The sequence below is a fragment of the Arachis hypogaea genome, chromosome 18 (assembly GCF_003086295.3).
Source record: "Arachis hypogaea cultivar Tifrunner chromosome 18, arahy.Tifrunner.gnm2.J5K5, whole genome shotgun sequence".
Taxonomy (NCBI): Eukaryota; Viridiplantae; Streptophyta; class Magnoliopsida; order Fabales; family Fabaceae; genus Arachis; species Arachis hypogaea.
The window spans coordinates 50295450-50311845 of record NC_092053.1 but is presented as its reverse complement, the minus strand read 5'-3'; the positions used below and the strand labels follow the sequence as shown (position 1 = coordinate 50311845).

Sequence of the window (16396 nt, the reverse complement as noted above, 5' to 3'; positions counted from 1 at the left end):
GAATGAATTCTAGTGTTTCATGATGATTTGTTGAATCCTGGCTGGCTGTAAGCCATGTCTAATCTTTTGGACTGGGATTTCAACTTATCATCACAAGAGCTTGTTGATCTTCACCCATTTGGTAGTTACACACATAGTTGTTGTATACATGGGAGGTATCAATATCTGCTGAAGCTTGGCTGGCCATTGGCCATGTCTAGTGTTTTGGACCGGAGCTTTCACTGAAAACTTGGCTGGCTAGTAAGCCATGTATAATTCCTAGACTGGAGCTTTAGACTAACATTGCAGATTCCTGGAATTCTTATTAAAAATTTTGAAATCCTTATTTTTCTTTTTTCAATTAATCTTCGAAAAATCCAAAAAAAAACTTTATAAAATCATAAAATCAAAAATAATTTTGTGTTTCTTGTTTGAGTCTTGTGTCAAATTATAAGTTTGGTGTCAATTGCATATTTTTCAAACTTTCTTGCATTTTTCGAAAACTCATGCATGTGTTCTTCATGATCTTCAAGTTGTTCTTGACAAGTCTTCTTGTTTGATCTTCATATTTTCTTGTTTTGTGTCTTTTCTTGTTTTTCATATGCATTTTCAATTTCTTAGTGTCTAAATATTAAAAATTTCTAAGTTTGGTGTCTTGCATGTTTTTCTTTTCTTAAAAAATTTTCAGAAATATGTTCTTGATGTTCATCTTGACATTCTAAGTGTTCTTGGTGTTCATCTTAACATTCAAAGTGTTCTTGCATGCATCATTTGTTTTGATCCAAAATTTTCATGCATTGAGTCTTTTTGGTGTTTTTCTCTCTCATCATTAAAAATTTAAAAATAAAAAAATATCTTTCCTTTTTCACTCATAAATTTTCGAAAATTTGAGTTGACTTTTTCAAAACTTTTTAAAAATTTAGTTGTTTCTTATGAGTCAAATCAAATTTTTAATTTAAAAATTCTATCTTTTTCAATTCTTTTTCAAAAATCAAATCTTTTTCATTTTTTCTTTCATATTTTCGAAAATTTCAAATTGATTTTCAAAATCTTTTTCTTATCTTTTTCGAATTCAATGTTAACATTTAATATTTTGATTCAAAAATTTTTCAAGTTGTTACTTGCCTATTAAGAAAGGATCAATCTTTAAACTCTAGACTCATATCTTTTTAGTTTCTTGTTAGTCAAGTAATCAACTTTAATTTCAAAATCAAATCTTTTTAAATTTCTTTTTCAAATCTTTTTCAAAATAAGTTTCAATCTCATCTTTTCAAAATCAATTTCAAAATCTTTTCTAACTTCTTTTCTAACCTCTTATCTTTTCAAAAATTGATTTTCAAATCTTTTTCAAACTAATCCTATCTTTTTATTTGATTCTTATCTTTTTTTTTTCAAAACTACCTAACTAATTCTATCTCTAATTTTTGAAAATCACCTTCATCTTTTTCAAAATTCCTTTTTAAATTAACTAATTGTTTTAAATTTAATTTAATTTGATTTAATTTTTCCTTTCTTAATTTTCAAATTTTTATTTTTAATTCTAATTTAAAAACAAAAATACTTTTATTTTATTTTATCTAATTTTCGAAAATTCTTCTCCTGCACCTCCTTCTATTTATTTATTTATTTACTAGCACCCCTCTTCATCTAAGAATTCGAACCTACTCCTCACCCTTGTGTTTGAATTCTCCTTCTTCTATTCATATCTTCTTCTACTTACATAAAGGAATATCTATACTGTGACATAGAGGATTCCATATTTTCTGTTCTATTCTTTTTCATATGAGCAGGAACAAGGACAATAACATTCTTGTTGAAGCTGATCCTGAGCCTGAAAGAACTCTAAAGAGGAAGCTAAGGGAAGCTAAAGCACAACTCTCGGAGAAAATCTGACAGAAATTTTCAAAAAAGAAGGAGACATGGCCGAAAATAATAACAATGCAAGGAAGATGCTTGGTGACTTTACTGCACCTAATTCCAATTTACATGGAAGAAGCATCTCAATCCCTGCCATTGGAGCAAACAATTTTGAGCTGAAACCTCAACTAGTTTCTCTGATGCAACAGAATTGCAAGTTTTATGGACTTCCATCCGAAGATCCCTTTCAGTTCTTGACTGAATTCTTGCAAATCTGTGATACTATTAAGACCAATGGGGTTGATCCCGAGGTCTACAGGCTTATGCTTTTCCCATTTGCTATAAGAGATAGAGCTAGAATATGGTTGGACTCTCAACCTAAAGACAGCCTGAACTCTTGGGATAAGCTGGTCACGGCTTTCTTAACCAAGTTCTTTCCTCCTCAAAAGCTTAGCAAGCTTAGAGTGGATGTTCAAACCTTCAGACAGAAGGAAGGTGAATCCCTCTATGAAGCTTGGGAGAGATACAAGGAACTGACCAAAAATTGTCCTTCTGACATGCTTTCAAAATGGACCATCCTGGATATATTCTATGATGGTCTGTCTGAATTATCAAAGATGTCATTGGACCATTCTGCAGGTGTATCCATTCACCTAAAGAAAATGCCTGCAGAAGCTCAAGAATTCATTGACATGGTTGCAAATAACCAGTTCATGTACACTTCTGAAAGGAATCCTGTGAGTAATGGGATGCCTCAGAGGAAGAGAGTTCTTGAAATTGACAAGGTTCTGAAAACTGGTTCGGACCGGCCGGTCGAACCGATTGAACCGTGAACCGTTGAAGAAAACGACTCGGACAAACACTAAAACCGTAAATTTCAAAAATCGAAATTGAACCGGTGAACCGGCCAGGAACCGGTCGGTCGAACCGAACCGTGATCCGGCCGGTTTTTTGAAGGGGGGAATGAAACGTCGCCGTTTCAGCTGCTGCAGTTAGCCCTAACTCCATTATCAATGCCCAGATCTAAATTCCACTCCAGAACGCCTCTGCTTCTCTCACACTCAATCTCCATCCTCTGCACTTAGCCCTAGCTCCTGGCCGTTCCCTTACCTCCGTCCAGCCACCGCCTCGTGCCGCCGCCGTCGTTCCTTCCAACAGCCACCGTCTGCTCGCTCACCTTCCCTCCATCACACAGCAGCCATCGATATCAACCTTCCCTTCCATCGCGCAGAAATCGCAACCTTCCTCCGTCGCGCAGCCATACCGCCGCCGGTACTATCTCTGTTCTCCGCAACCACTGTCCCAGTTCGAAGCCCGTTCGAAGGTACTCCACCACTGTCTTGGTCACTCGGTGTCTCTATCTCCCATCGTGCAGCCATCGCAACCTTCCTCCCTCGCGCAGCCACGCCGCCGCCGGCACTATCTCTGTTCTCCGCAACCACTGTCCTAGTTCGAAGCCCGTTCGAAGGTACTCCACCACTGTCTTGGTCACGCGGTGTCTCTATCTCCCTTTTGCATGCTCTGTTGAAGGCTTCTTCTAGCTTCTAGGTAAATTTTTATTAACTATGATTGAACCATTATTAATGTTTGATTCTGCGAAGCTCTGTGAACTGTGAAGTCACTGAATTGTGAACTGAATTACTGATTTAATGATTTATTGAATAATTGTTTGATTCTTTTAGCTTCTAGTTCTAGGTAATTTTTTTTATTAACTATGTGATTTACTAATTGTTTATTGCTCTATGAAGTGTGAACTGTGAAGTGTGAATTGATTCAACTGAAGTTACTGAACTGAACTGTGAAGTTTGTTGAATAATTGTGAATAATTATTGTTAGTTAAGCTGTGAAGTGTGAACTACTGAAGTCACTGAAGTGTGAACTGGTTTATGGATTTATTGAATAATTGTTTGATTCTTCTAGCTTCTAGTTTTGGGTAATTTTTTTGTTAACTATGTGATTTACTGATTTTTTATTGCTCTATGAAGTGTGAACTGTGAAGTGTGAACTGATTCAACTGAAGTTACTGAATTGAACTGTGAACTTTGTTGAATAATTGTGAATAATTATTGTTAGTTAAGCTGTAAAGTATGAACTACTGAAGTCACTGAAGTGTGAACTGTTTTACTGATTTATTGAATAATTGTTTGATTCTTCTAGCTTCTAGTTCTAGGTAATTTTTTTATTAACTATGTGATTTACTGATTTTTTATTGCTCTGTGAAGTGTGAACTTTGTTGAATAATTGTGAATAATTATTGTTAGTTAAGTTGTGAAGTGTGAACTTCTGAAGTCATTGAACTGTGAACTGATTTACTGATTTACTGAAGCTTCTAGCTCTGTGAAGTCTCTGATTTACTGATTTATTGAATAATTGTTTGATGCTTCTAGCTTTTAGCTCTAGGTAATTTTTTTTATTAACTATGTGATTTATTGATTTTTTATTTCTCTGTGAAGTGTGAACTGTGAAGTGTGAACTGATTCAACTGAAGTTACTGAACTGAACTGTGAACTTTGTTGAATAATTATTGTTAGTTAAGCTGTGAAGTGTGAACTACTGAATTTTGTTGTTTGTTGAGTAATTGTGAATAATTTTGAATAATTTTGGATGTTGTTTGCTATGATCTTGAGATTATTGGGTTGGAGTGGGTTGTTGTGATATTGTAATTGGCAAAAACTATTATTGGATTACTGGTAATGTTTAGGTATGGATGAGAGTATCAACCAAGAACTATTATTGTAATTGGATGAGATCATAACATCCTAGTTTATGTAGTATTTTTAATTTGGATTATATTTTAAGGTTTATATTAGACTATAATTATGTTTTAATGTTTTTATTTATATTTTATTTATTATTTTATTATAAAACGATTTTTTCGGTTTAATCACGGTCAAACCGGTTGAACCTATGAACCAGTGAACCAGTAACTAAAGCGGTTCGATGACCGGTTCGGTTCTCAGAACCTTGGAAATTGATACTCTGAATGTCATATTGGCTCAGAATAAAATATTAACTCAGCAAGATAATATGATCTCTCAGAGTCTGAATGGATTGAAGGAATCATCCAACAGTACTAAAGAGGCATCTTCTGAAGAAGAAGCTTATGATCCTGAGAACCCTGCAATAGCAGAGGTGAATTACATGGGTGAACCCTATGGAAACACCTATAATCCCTCATAGAGAAATCATCCAAATTTCTCATGGAAGGATCAACAAAAGCCTCAACAAGGCTTTAATAATGGTGGAAGAAACAGGTTTAGCAATAGCAAACCTTTTCCATCATCCACTCAGCAACAGACAGAGAATTCTGAGCAGAATCCATCTAGCTTAGCAAATATAGTCTCTGATCTATCTAAGCCCACTGTGAGTTTCATGAATGAAACAAGGTCCTCCATTAGGAATTTGGAGGCACAAGTGGGCCAGCTGAGTAAAAGGGTCACTGAAACTCCTCCTAGTACTCTCCCAAGCAATACAGAAGAAAGTCCAAAGAGAGAGTACAAGGCCATTGACTTATCCATCATGGCCGAACCTACAAGGGAGGAGGAGGACGTGAATCCTAGTGAGGAAGACCTCCTGGGACATTCAGTGACCAATAAGGAGTTTCCTTTTGAGGAACCAAAGGAACCTGAGGCTCATCTAGAGACCATAGAGATTCCATTGAACCTCCTTCTGCCCTTCATGAGCTCTGATGAGTATTCTTCTTCTGAAGAGAACGAAGACATTACTGAAGAGCAAGTTGCTAAATACCTTGGTGCAATCATGAAGTTGAATGCCAAATTATTTGGTAATGAGACTTGAGAAGATGAACCTCCCTTGCTCACCAATGAACTAAATGCGTTGGATAGGCAGAAATTACCTCAAAAGAAACAGGATCCAGGCAAATTCTTAATACCCTGTACCATAGGCACCATGACCTTTGAGAAGGCTCTGTGTGACCTGGGGTCAGGAATAAACTTAATGCCACTCTCTGTAATGGAGAAACTAGGGATCTTTGAGGTGCAAGCTGCTAGAATCTCATTAGATATGGCAGACAACTCAAGAATACAGGCTTATGGACAAGTAGAGGACGTGTTAGTAAAGGTTGAAGGCCTTTACATCCCTGCTGATTTCATAATCCTAGACACTGGGAAGGAAGAGGATGAATCCATCATCCTTGGAAGACCCTTCCTAGCCACAGCAAGAGTTGTGATTGATGTGGACAGAGGAGAGTTGGTCCTTCAACTGAATGAGGACAACCTTGTGTTTAAAACTCAAGGATCTCCTTCTGTAACCATGGAGAGAAAGCATGAAAAGCTTCTCTCACTGCAGAGTCAACCAAAGCCTCCACAGTCAAACTCTAAGTTTGGTGTTGGGAGGCCACAACCAAACCCTAAGTTTGGTGTTGAACCCCCACAATCAAACTCTAAGTTTGGTGTTGGGATGTCCCAACAATGCTCTGAACATCTGTGAGGCTCCATGAGAGCTCACTGTCAAGCTATTGACATTAAAGAAGCGCTTTTTGGGAGGTAACCCAATGTTATTTAATTATATCTATTTTATTTTCTTTTTGTTATTTCGTGTTTTATTAGGTTGATGATCATGTGAAGTCACAAAAACTACTGAAAAATAAAAAATAGAATGAAAAACAACATTGAAAACAGCACACCCTGGATGAGAGCAGTCTGGCGTTTAACGCCAGAAACAGGCACCAAGATGGCATTTAACGCCAGAAACAAGCATCTGCCTGGCGTTAAATGCCAGAAACAGGCTACATTTGGGCGTTTAACGCCAGAAACAGGTAGCAGTCTAGCGTTAAACGCCAGGATTGCACAGCAAGAGCGTTTTACACGCCTAATTGGAGCAGGAATGTTAAGTCCTTGACCCCACTTGATCTGTGGACCCACAGGATCCCCACATTTTCTTCTCTCCTCTTCACACCTTTTCATAACTCTCTTCCCCAATTATCCTTCACCAATCACCTCAATTACTCTTTTCCATCACCTCTTCACCACTCACATCCATCCTCTCTTCCCTATAAACCCCACCTACCTTCAAAATTCAAACTAATTTCCCTCCCAAACCCAACCCCAATGGCCGAACCCTACACCTTCCTCACTCCTATATAAACCCCTCACTCCTTCTTCATTTTCACACAACACAACCCTCTCTTCTTCTCCTTGTCCGAATACATCTTCTTCCCCCATCTCCTCTATTTTCTTCTTCTTCTACTACTTTCTTTCTTCTTTTTCTCGGGAACGAGCAAATATTTTAAGTTTGATGTGGTAAAAGCATAGTTTTTTGTTTTTTCATAACCATTTATGGCACCTAAGGCCAGAGAAACCTCTAGAAAGAGGAAAGGAAAGGCAATTGCTTCCACCTCTGAGTCATGGGAGATGGAGGGATTCATCTCAAAGGTCCATCAAGACCACTTCTATGAAGTTGTGGCCAAGAAGAAAGTGATCCCTGAGGTTCCTTTCAAGCTCAAAAAGAATGAGTATCCAGAGATCCGACTTGAGATCCAAAGAAGAGGTTGGGTAGTTCTCACCAACCCCATTCAACAAGTCGGGATCCTAATGGTTCAAGAGTTCTATGCAAACGCATGGATCACTAGGAACCATGATCAAAGTGTGAACCCGAATCCAAAGCATTGGCTAACTATGGTTTGGGGAAAATACTTAGATTTCAGTCCAGAAAATGTAAGGCTGGCGTTCAACTTGCCAATGATGGAAGAGAACGCATGCCCCTACACAAGAAGGGTCAACTTTGATCAAAGGTTGGACCAAGTCCTCATAGACATATGTGAGAAAGGAGCTCAATGGAAAATTGACTCAAGAGGCAAGCCGGTTCAATTAAGAAGGCATGACCTCAAACCAGCGGCTAGGGGATGGCTAGAGTTCATTCAACGCTCAATCATTCCTACTAGTAACCGGTCTGAAGTTACTATAGACCGAGCCATTATGATCCATAGTATCATGATTGGAGAGGAGGTGGAAGTTCATGAGATTATACCTCAAGAACTTTACAAGGTTGCTGACAAGTCCTCCACTTGGGCAAGGTTAGCCTTTCCTCAACTCATATGCCACATCTGCAATTCGGCTGGAATTGACATAGAGGGAGACATCCTCATTGAAGAGGACAAGCCCATCACTAAGAAAAGGATCGAGCAAACAAGAGATCATGGACCTCAGCAAGAGCATGAGGAAATTTCCCACCATAAAATCCCTGAGATGCCTCAGGGGATGCATTTTCCTCCACAAAACTATTGGGAGCAAATCAACACTTCCCTAGGAGAATTAAGCTCCAACATGGGACAACTAAGGATGGAGCACCAAGAATATTCTATCATCCTCCATGAAATTAGAGAAGATCAAAGAGCTATAAGGGAGGAGCAACAAAGACAAGGAAGAGACATAGAGGAGCTCAAAAGCACCATTGGTTCTTCAAGAAAAGGAAGACGCCACCCTCACTAAGGTGGACTCATTCCTTAATCTCCTTGTCTATTTATTTTCTGTTTTCGGTTTCCATGCTTCATGTTTAATTATGTTTGTGTCTTTACTACATGATCACTAGTGTCTAAGTGTCTATGCCTTAAAGTTATGAATATGAATCCATCACCTCTCTTAAATGAAAAAATGTTCTAAAAATAAAAGAACAAGAAATACATGGTTTCGAATTCATCCTTGAAACTAGTTTAATTATTTTGATGTGGTGACAATACTTTTTGTTTTCTGAATGAACGCTTGAACAGTGCATATGTCTTTTGATATTGTGGTTTATGAATGTTAAATATGTTGGCTCTTGAAAGAATGATGAAAATGAGAAATGTTATTTGATAATCTGAAAAATCATAAAAATGATTCTTGAAGAAAGAAAAAGCAGTGAATACAATAGCTTGCAGAAAAAAAATGAAAAAAAATAGCGAAAAAAAAGAGAAAGAAAAAGAAAAAAGCAAGCAGAAAAAGCCAAAAGTTCTTTAAACCAAAAGGCAAGAGAAAAAAGCCAATAGCCCTTAAAACCAAAAGGCAAGAGTAATAAAAAGGATCCAAGGCTTTGAGCATCAGTGGATAGGAGGGCCTAGAGGAATAAAATCCTGGCCTAAGCGGCTAAACCAAGCTGTCCCTAACCATGTGCTTGTGGCGTGAAGGTGTCAAGTGAAAACTTGAGACTGAGTAGTTAAAGTCGAGGTCCAAAGCAAAAAAAGAGTGTGCTTAAGAACCCTGGACACCTCTAATTGGGAACTTTAGCAAAGCTGAGTCACAATCTGAAAAGGTTCACCCAGTTATGTGTCTGTGGCATTTATGTATCCGGTGGTAATACTGGAAAACAAAGTGCTTAGGGCCACGGCCAAGACTCATAAAGTAGCTGTGTTCAAGAATCAACATACTGTACTTGGAGAATCAATAACACTATCTGAATTCTGAGTTCCTATAGATGCCAATCATTCTGAACTTCAATGGATAAAGTGCGATGCCAAAACTACTCAAGAGGCAAAAAGCTACTAATCCCGCTGATGCACTTGCATATTTGCTATATTAGCTAGTCTGTTTAGTTAGTTTTAGCTTAGTTTCACTCATTTTCTTTGAATTAAACAAGTATTTTTATGAGTTTTATTTTCATGCTTAAGAATACCAAGGACCATGTTAATTGTGGCTAATTTCATGCAAATGAGTCAATGAATGCATAAATAAATAAATCTCATGAAGTTGATTCCATTGATTGCATGCATTGGTGAGACTTTGAAGCAAGTTTCCTTGTTTATGATAGGTGATGCAATAAGAAGGCATTGAAGCAAGAATGAAGCAAGCAAGTGGCTAACAATTCATTCAAGAAGAGAAACATGCACGTTGCTAACTTGGAGTTACATTGGAGTGCTTGGCAACAACGCCAAGAAGTAAACTAGGCAAGAAGAAGAGGAGTTCGGCGTTGCCAACGCCAGGAACAAGGGCGTGCTCCTAGGCAACGCCAGGCAGCCCTGGGGAATGAATATAGAGGAGTTGCACGTTGCCAACTTGCACTTCAGCTAGAGTGTCCATCAACAACGCCCAACAATGCAAGGCAGCCCTGGAGAACACATTTGGGCATTGCCAACTTGGAGAAAGGGTGAGTGTTTGATGGTAACGCAGGCAAGCAAGAAATTGGGCCAGGAGGGAGCTCGAGGGCATTGCCAACGTGGGAGTGTATAGGCGTTCTTCAAGACAACGCTGAGCTAAAGATTTTGTCCAGCCAAAGAAGCTCGAGCACGTTGCCAACGTGCTGCTTCACTAGAGTGTTCAGAGGCAATGCCAGGGAGGAGAGCTTGGAAGGAGGCAATCCTGGAGAGCACGTTGCCAACGTGCTGCTTCACTAGTGTGTTTGAAGACAACGTCAAGACTTGGCCCAGGAAGGGGAGAAGCTGGCGTTGCCAATGCCAGGAATAAGAGACGTGTTCCAAGGCAACGCAGCAAGCATTAGATCTCCACCCATCGAGCACGTTGCCAACGCCCGCCTTCATTGGCGTATTTGGCAATAACTCAAGGCAACATGGATGATACCTCTCCAACTCAAGCACGTTGCCAACGCCAGGAAACATAGGCGTGTTCAATGACAACACCAAGCAGCAAGCATGGAGCCTTGAGGAAGGCTCGAGCACGTTGCCAACTCCAGGAAGAGTTGGAGTGTTTTGTGACAACGCCAAGCAAGGAGGCTGTCCAGGAAAGGAAGCCAACGTTGCCAACGCTGAAGTGCATAGGAGTTATCCAAAGCAACGCATCAAACAAGTTTGGAGAGCAACCCTCCTTCACTCGAGCACGTTGCCAACGCCAAGCCCTATAGGTGTGTTCCAAGGCAACGTGACAAGCAAAGTTGAAGGCTAGAAAGCAGCCCTGGAGGGAAGCAACGAGCACGTTGCTAACGTGCCAACAAGGGGGCATGTTTGAGGACAACGCCAGCCCCATGACTCAGCCTTGGGAGGCTTGGCATGTTGCCAACTTGGGAAGAGAGGGGCGTGTTCAGCAACAACTTCAACAAACTTGGCAGCCTGACCTTACCTTCTTTGAGGAAGCATAACTTGAGCTAGAAAAATTCAATTGAGATGATTCCAAGTGCATTAGAAAGAAGACACTCTGAGCATTCCAATGATGTATGATAGTTTATATTGAAGCAGAGGATTGACACTCAAATTCTGGGCAATATTAAGCATAAAAGTAGAGTCAAGAAGAAGAAAAGCAAGTTGTTAGCAACAACTTGGGCTAACAACGCCCAAGTATCAAAGCTCACTCCCAGGAAAACACTATGCACGTCGCCAACGTGCATTAAGGCTAGCGTTATTGGCAAAAACGCCAAGCCATTGGCCAGAAGCATGATGAATGAACTCCTCTTCCCTGTTTGGCAACACTTCTTCCATTGAGCCAGGAATACAACAAATAGAAAGCCCACATTGCCAGCCCAAATTAAAGATCTCTGAAAAAGTTTTAGGAGTAGTATAAATAGAGAAGAGTTTGATACTTAGAGGAATTTTTTTTGCTTTGGAACTTGTTTTTAGACTTTTACACTTAGAGTTTTTTTTTTTGGTTTTCACTGCTTCTCAACCATATTCTATTTTGTTTTCTTTTGGCAACTTTGAATTTTAGTTTTCAAGAACTTCTTCTCCATTTTTCTTCATTCTTCTCTACACTTAGTTTAATTTTCATCTTTGCAATTGTTGTTGAAATTGGAGCTATGATTCACTAAACCCCACTTTCATTAGGGGGAAGAGCTCTGCTCATTTGAATGAGTTGATAACTTTTCTTTTCCTTCTCAATTCAAGTGGTTCATCTAAAAGGAAACTCTTGTTCCTCATAGGTTCAATCACCATCGAGAGAGGGATTAATCTATATGAATTGTGTGGTGAATTTGAGAAAAGAGCTACATAATTTAGTTTAGAGTTCATCCTTTCATGATTTCCTTGATCAATACACTTTGGTTGGTATGTGAGATGTAACCTCCCTTGGTTGAGATTCTGGAAGTTATGTGGCTTGGATTAGGAATTGAACTTCATCTCTTCTCATGAACAATTAGATCACGAGAGTGGCAATTGGTTGTGTTGAGAGAAATTGAGTTACCAAGATATTGGGACTCAATTACCCACAATTTGCCATGGATCTATACCCATGATTGAGAAGGAATTGATCAACATCAATTCACTAAAATTTGCATCTCCGATCCCTAATGATCCTCTCCATCATCAATTCTCATTTCTTTTACTCTTTAGTTGTTTGAATAACCATTACCCAATTCCCTTCTACATTCTTGCAATTCATTATTCTTGTCATTTACATTCTGTTTCTATATTTCTTGCTATTTACTCATATGCTCTTTAGAATTCTGCAATCTTTACTTTCTTGCAATTTATCTTTAATGTCATTTAAGTTTCTTGCATTTTAAGTTTCAGTTATTTACTTTCATCTTCTTTCTCTCTTCTAGTTCTTTACTTCCTTGCCATTTAAATTTTTGCAATTATGTTCAAAAATCACAAATCTCATGAAATCAAAACCATGTTTGCTTGACTAAATCTACCATTTAACTAAAGTTGCTTAATCTATCAATCTCCGTGGGATCGACCTCACTCTTAGTGAGTTTTATTACTTGATACGACCCGGTATACTTGCCGGTAATTACGTGAAATAAAATTTTTACGTATCAAGTTTTTGGCACCGTTGCCAGGGATTGTTTAGATTGACAATGATTAAGTGAAGTGAAGATCTAGATCTAGAAATTCTTTATTTTTTTTGTGTCCTTTAACTTTTAACTAACACACTAACTGTTTGAATTTTTGCTTAAACCAACTAACATTTCACTTCAGCCATGGATTGAAGTGTTATTGCCTTTCTGGTGTTGTGTGATTCTTATGCTTTGGTTGCATGTCAGGTACAAGAAGAACTATACCCACTTTTTGTGAACAAGACGAAAGAACCCTCAGAAGATTAAGAAGAGCTGAAAGAGGGAAATACATTGTTGGAGAAGAGGAGTCTGAAGAAGAATTCCAAGATATGGAGGAACACTTAACAAATCCACCAAATCCACCAGAAGGAGTAGCCAACAACAATAACAACCCACCTCAAAGGAGAGTTCTAGCTTCTTACACTCTCCTAAATCCAAGACACTGTGGGAGCAGTATACTTGCCCCCAATGTTCATGCAAACAATTTTGAATTGAAACCTCAACTCATCACCCTTGTGCAGAACAATTTCTCCTATGGAGGAGGCCCCCTTGAGGACCCAAATCAACACCTATCTGTCTTCCTAAGAATTTGTGAAACTGTCAAGACAAATGGTGTGCATCCAGATGTTTACAAGCTGCTATTATTCCCATTTTCTTTGAGGGATAAGACATTTCAATGGCTAGAGACATTTTCCAAAGAAAGTATCAACACTTGGGATGATTTGGTGAATAAATTCCTATCCAAATTCTATCCGCCTCAGAGGATCATCAGGTTGAAAACAGAGGTACAAACGTTCACTCAAATGGATGGGGAAGCATTGTATGAAGCATGGGAAAGATACAAAACCTTGATTAGAAAATGTCTCCCTGAGATGTTCAGTGAATGGGATAAACTTCAAAATTTCTATGAAGGGTTGACTGAAAAATCTCAAGAATCCTTGGATTACTCTGCAGGAGGCTCGCTACAATTGATGAATACAGCCGAAGAAGCTCAGAATCTCATAGACATGGTGACAAATAACCAATACTTCTTTGCTCATCAGAGACAACGTCAACCCGTTCAAAAGAAAGGTGTGTTGGAACTAGAAGGAGTGGATACTATCTTGGCACAGAACAAGTTGATGCACCAACAAATCCAGCAACAAATGGAAATGATGGCTAAGAGAATAGATGGACTTCAACTAGCTTCAGTGAGTACAACAAATCAGGCTTCAATTGAATGGGGTCAAAATGAAGCAGGCAATGTTGAGCAACAACAAGAACAAGTTCAATACATGCAAAACACCTCAAGTTCATTTCAAAACGACTTTCATGGTGACACATACAACTCATCCTGGAGGAACCACCCCAACCTGAGATGGGGTGATAATCAAAACCAGTGGCAGAAGAATAACAACTCCAACCATTCTCGCAACACACACAACCAAAACCACTCATCCAACAATGCTAACCAATACAAGAAACCACAAAACACATATCAACCACCTCACCACAATCCACAAACTCATCAAAATAACATTCCCGCACCAACATCTAATCCCCAAAACTACCACACTACCCCTACAAACAACTTCCAACAACCACATTCCACCCCCATCATACCACCAATTGACCATCATGAAAGTAGACTCTCAAGTCTTGAGGCAGCCCTACAAGCAATTGCTCAGTCCACTCAAAGCTTGATCAAAGTGCAAGAGAGAAATGAAGCTACCATGAAGAGCCTTGAACGGCAAGTGGGGCAATTGGCTAAACAAGCTGAACGGCCAACCAATATCCTCCCAAGTGACACAGTGCCCAACCCAAGAGAAGAATGCAAAGCTCTTCAGTTGAGAAGTGGCAAAGTAATTGGAGAAAGTCCTAACAAGGAAGCAATAAAACTCAAAGAGCAAGGCACATCAAGCAAGCAAGATGAAGACAAGATAGCAACACCTCAAGAAGGCAAGGAAGATGAAAAGCCACAAAGCAAGACACCCACTCCAGACAACCACCCCAATAACAAGGAGAGTGTGAAGCCACAACAGGAGAACAAGAATGAAGGAGTGAAAGTCTATGTACCCAAGCTTCCATATCCAACCAGGATACACAAAGGAACGAAAGATCAATAATTCCCAAGGTTCTTGGAAATCTTTAAGAAACTTGAAATCAACATCCCATTGGCGGAGGCCTTGGAACAAATGCCACTATATGCAAAGTTTTTTAAAGAATTAATCACCAAGAAGAGAAGTTGGCAAGAGAAAGAAACAGTGATCCTCACTCAAGAGTGTAGTGCCATTATTCAAAGGGGACTGCCACCAAAACTCAAGGATCCAGGCAGCTTCCTCATACCATGCACAATTGGGAGTATAGCCATTGACAAATCACTCTGTGACCTGGGAGCAAGCATTAACTTAATGCCCCTTACCATGATGAAGAAAATGATGATAGAAGAGTTGAAACCCACAAGGATGTCACTCCAACTTGCTGACAGATCTATCAAAATACCGAATGGTGTAGTTGAGAATCTCTTGGTGAAAGTGGGGAACTTTATATTCCCAGCTGATTTTGTGGTCCTAGATATGGACGAAGAGGGGAGCAACTCAGTTATCCTTGGTAGACCCTTTTTGGCTATAGCTAGAACAATCATTGATGTGGAAAAGGGAGAGATGATCTTCAGGGTACATGATGAGCAAATGACCATAAATGTCTTCAAGGCAATGCAACACCCCGTTGAGAAAGAGAGTTGCATGAGGATTAATGTGGTGGATTCTTTAGTTGAAGAAGTACTTGAAATAAACCATCAAGTGAAACAGGAGGAAGTCCAGGACATCCAAGGACAAGACACCAGAGGAACCAAGTGAAGCTAAGAAAGAAGAAGCACCACAACAAGAGTTGAAACCACTACCTCCTCATCTTAAATATGCATTTCTTGGTGAAAAGGACAGTTTCCCAGTGATCATCAATTCTACATTGAGTGCTGAGGAAGAAGAAAAGCTACTTGTAGTTTTGAGAGCTCATAAAGAGGCGCTGGGGTGGACCATTGATGACTTGAAAGGCATAAGCCCTGCCATATGCATGCACAAAATACTCTTGGAGGAAAATTCTAAACCAGTAGTACAACCTCAGAGAAGATTGAATCCCACAATGAAAGAGGTGGTCCAAAAAGAAGTACTGAAGCTATGTAAAGTTGGGATTATTTACCCCATCTCTGACAGTCCATGGGTTAGCCCAGTTCAAGTAGTACCCAAGAAAGGTGGGATGACTGTCATTGTCAATGAGAAGAATGAGCTTATTCCAACAAGAACAGTGACTGGATGGAGGATGTGCATTGACTATAGGAGGCTGAATGATGCCACACGAAAGGACCATTTCCCCCCTTCCTTTCATTGACCAGATGCTGGAAAGGCTGGCTGGCCATGCTTATTACTGTTTCCTTGACGGATACTCTGGATATAACCAAATCGTAGTTGACCCCATGGATCAAGAGAAGACCTCCTTTACTTGCCCTTTTGGAGTCTTTGCTTACAAGAGAATGCCATTCGGACTGTGTAATGTCCCAGCTACCTTTCAGAGATGCATGCTATCAATCTTCTCGGACATGGTAGAAAAATTTATTGAAGTCTTTATGGATGATTTCTCTGTCTTTGGTGATTCTTTCAATACTTGCTTGCACCATCTTACCCTAGTCTTGAAGAGGTGCCAAGAAACCAATTTGATTTTAAACTGGGAGAAATGCCATTTTATGGTACCCGAAGGCATTGTTCTTGGTCACAAAATTTCAAGAAAGGGTATAGAGGTTGACAAGGCAGAAGTAGAAATTATAGAAAAACTTCCTTTACCAACTAGTGTAAAAGCTGTTAGAAGTTTCTTAGGGCATGCTGGATTCTATAGAAGATTCATCAAAGATTTTTCTAAAATAGCAAAGCCA

At 39.2% G+C, this 16396-nt stretch overlaps 1 non-coding gene across 1 annotated transcript; it reads right to left on the bottom strand.

Annotated features, from left to right (window-relative positions):
• Nucleotides 1-2291: 2291 nt before the first annotated feature.
• Nucleotides 2292-2399, bottom strand: LOC112774577 (small nucleolar RNA R71). The gene has a single exon (XR_003189058.1). It is a non-coding gene; the product is annotated as a small nucleolar RNA R71 (small nucleolar RNA).
• Nucleotides 2400-16396: the final 13997 nt, after the last annotated feature.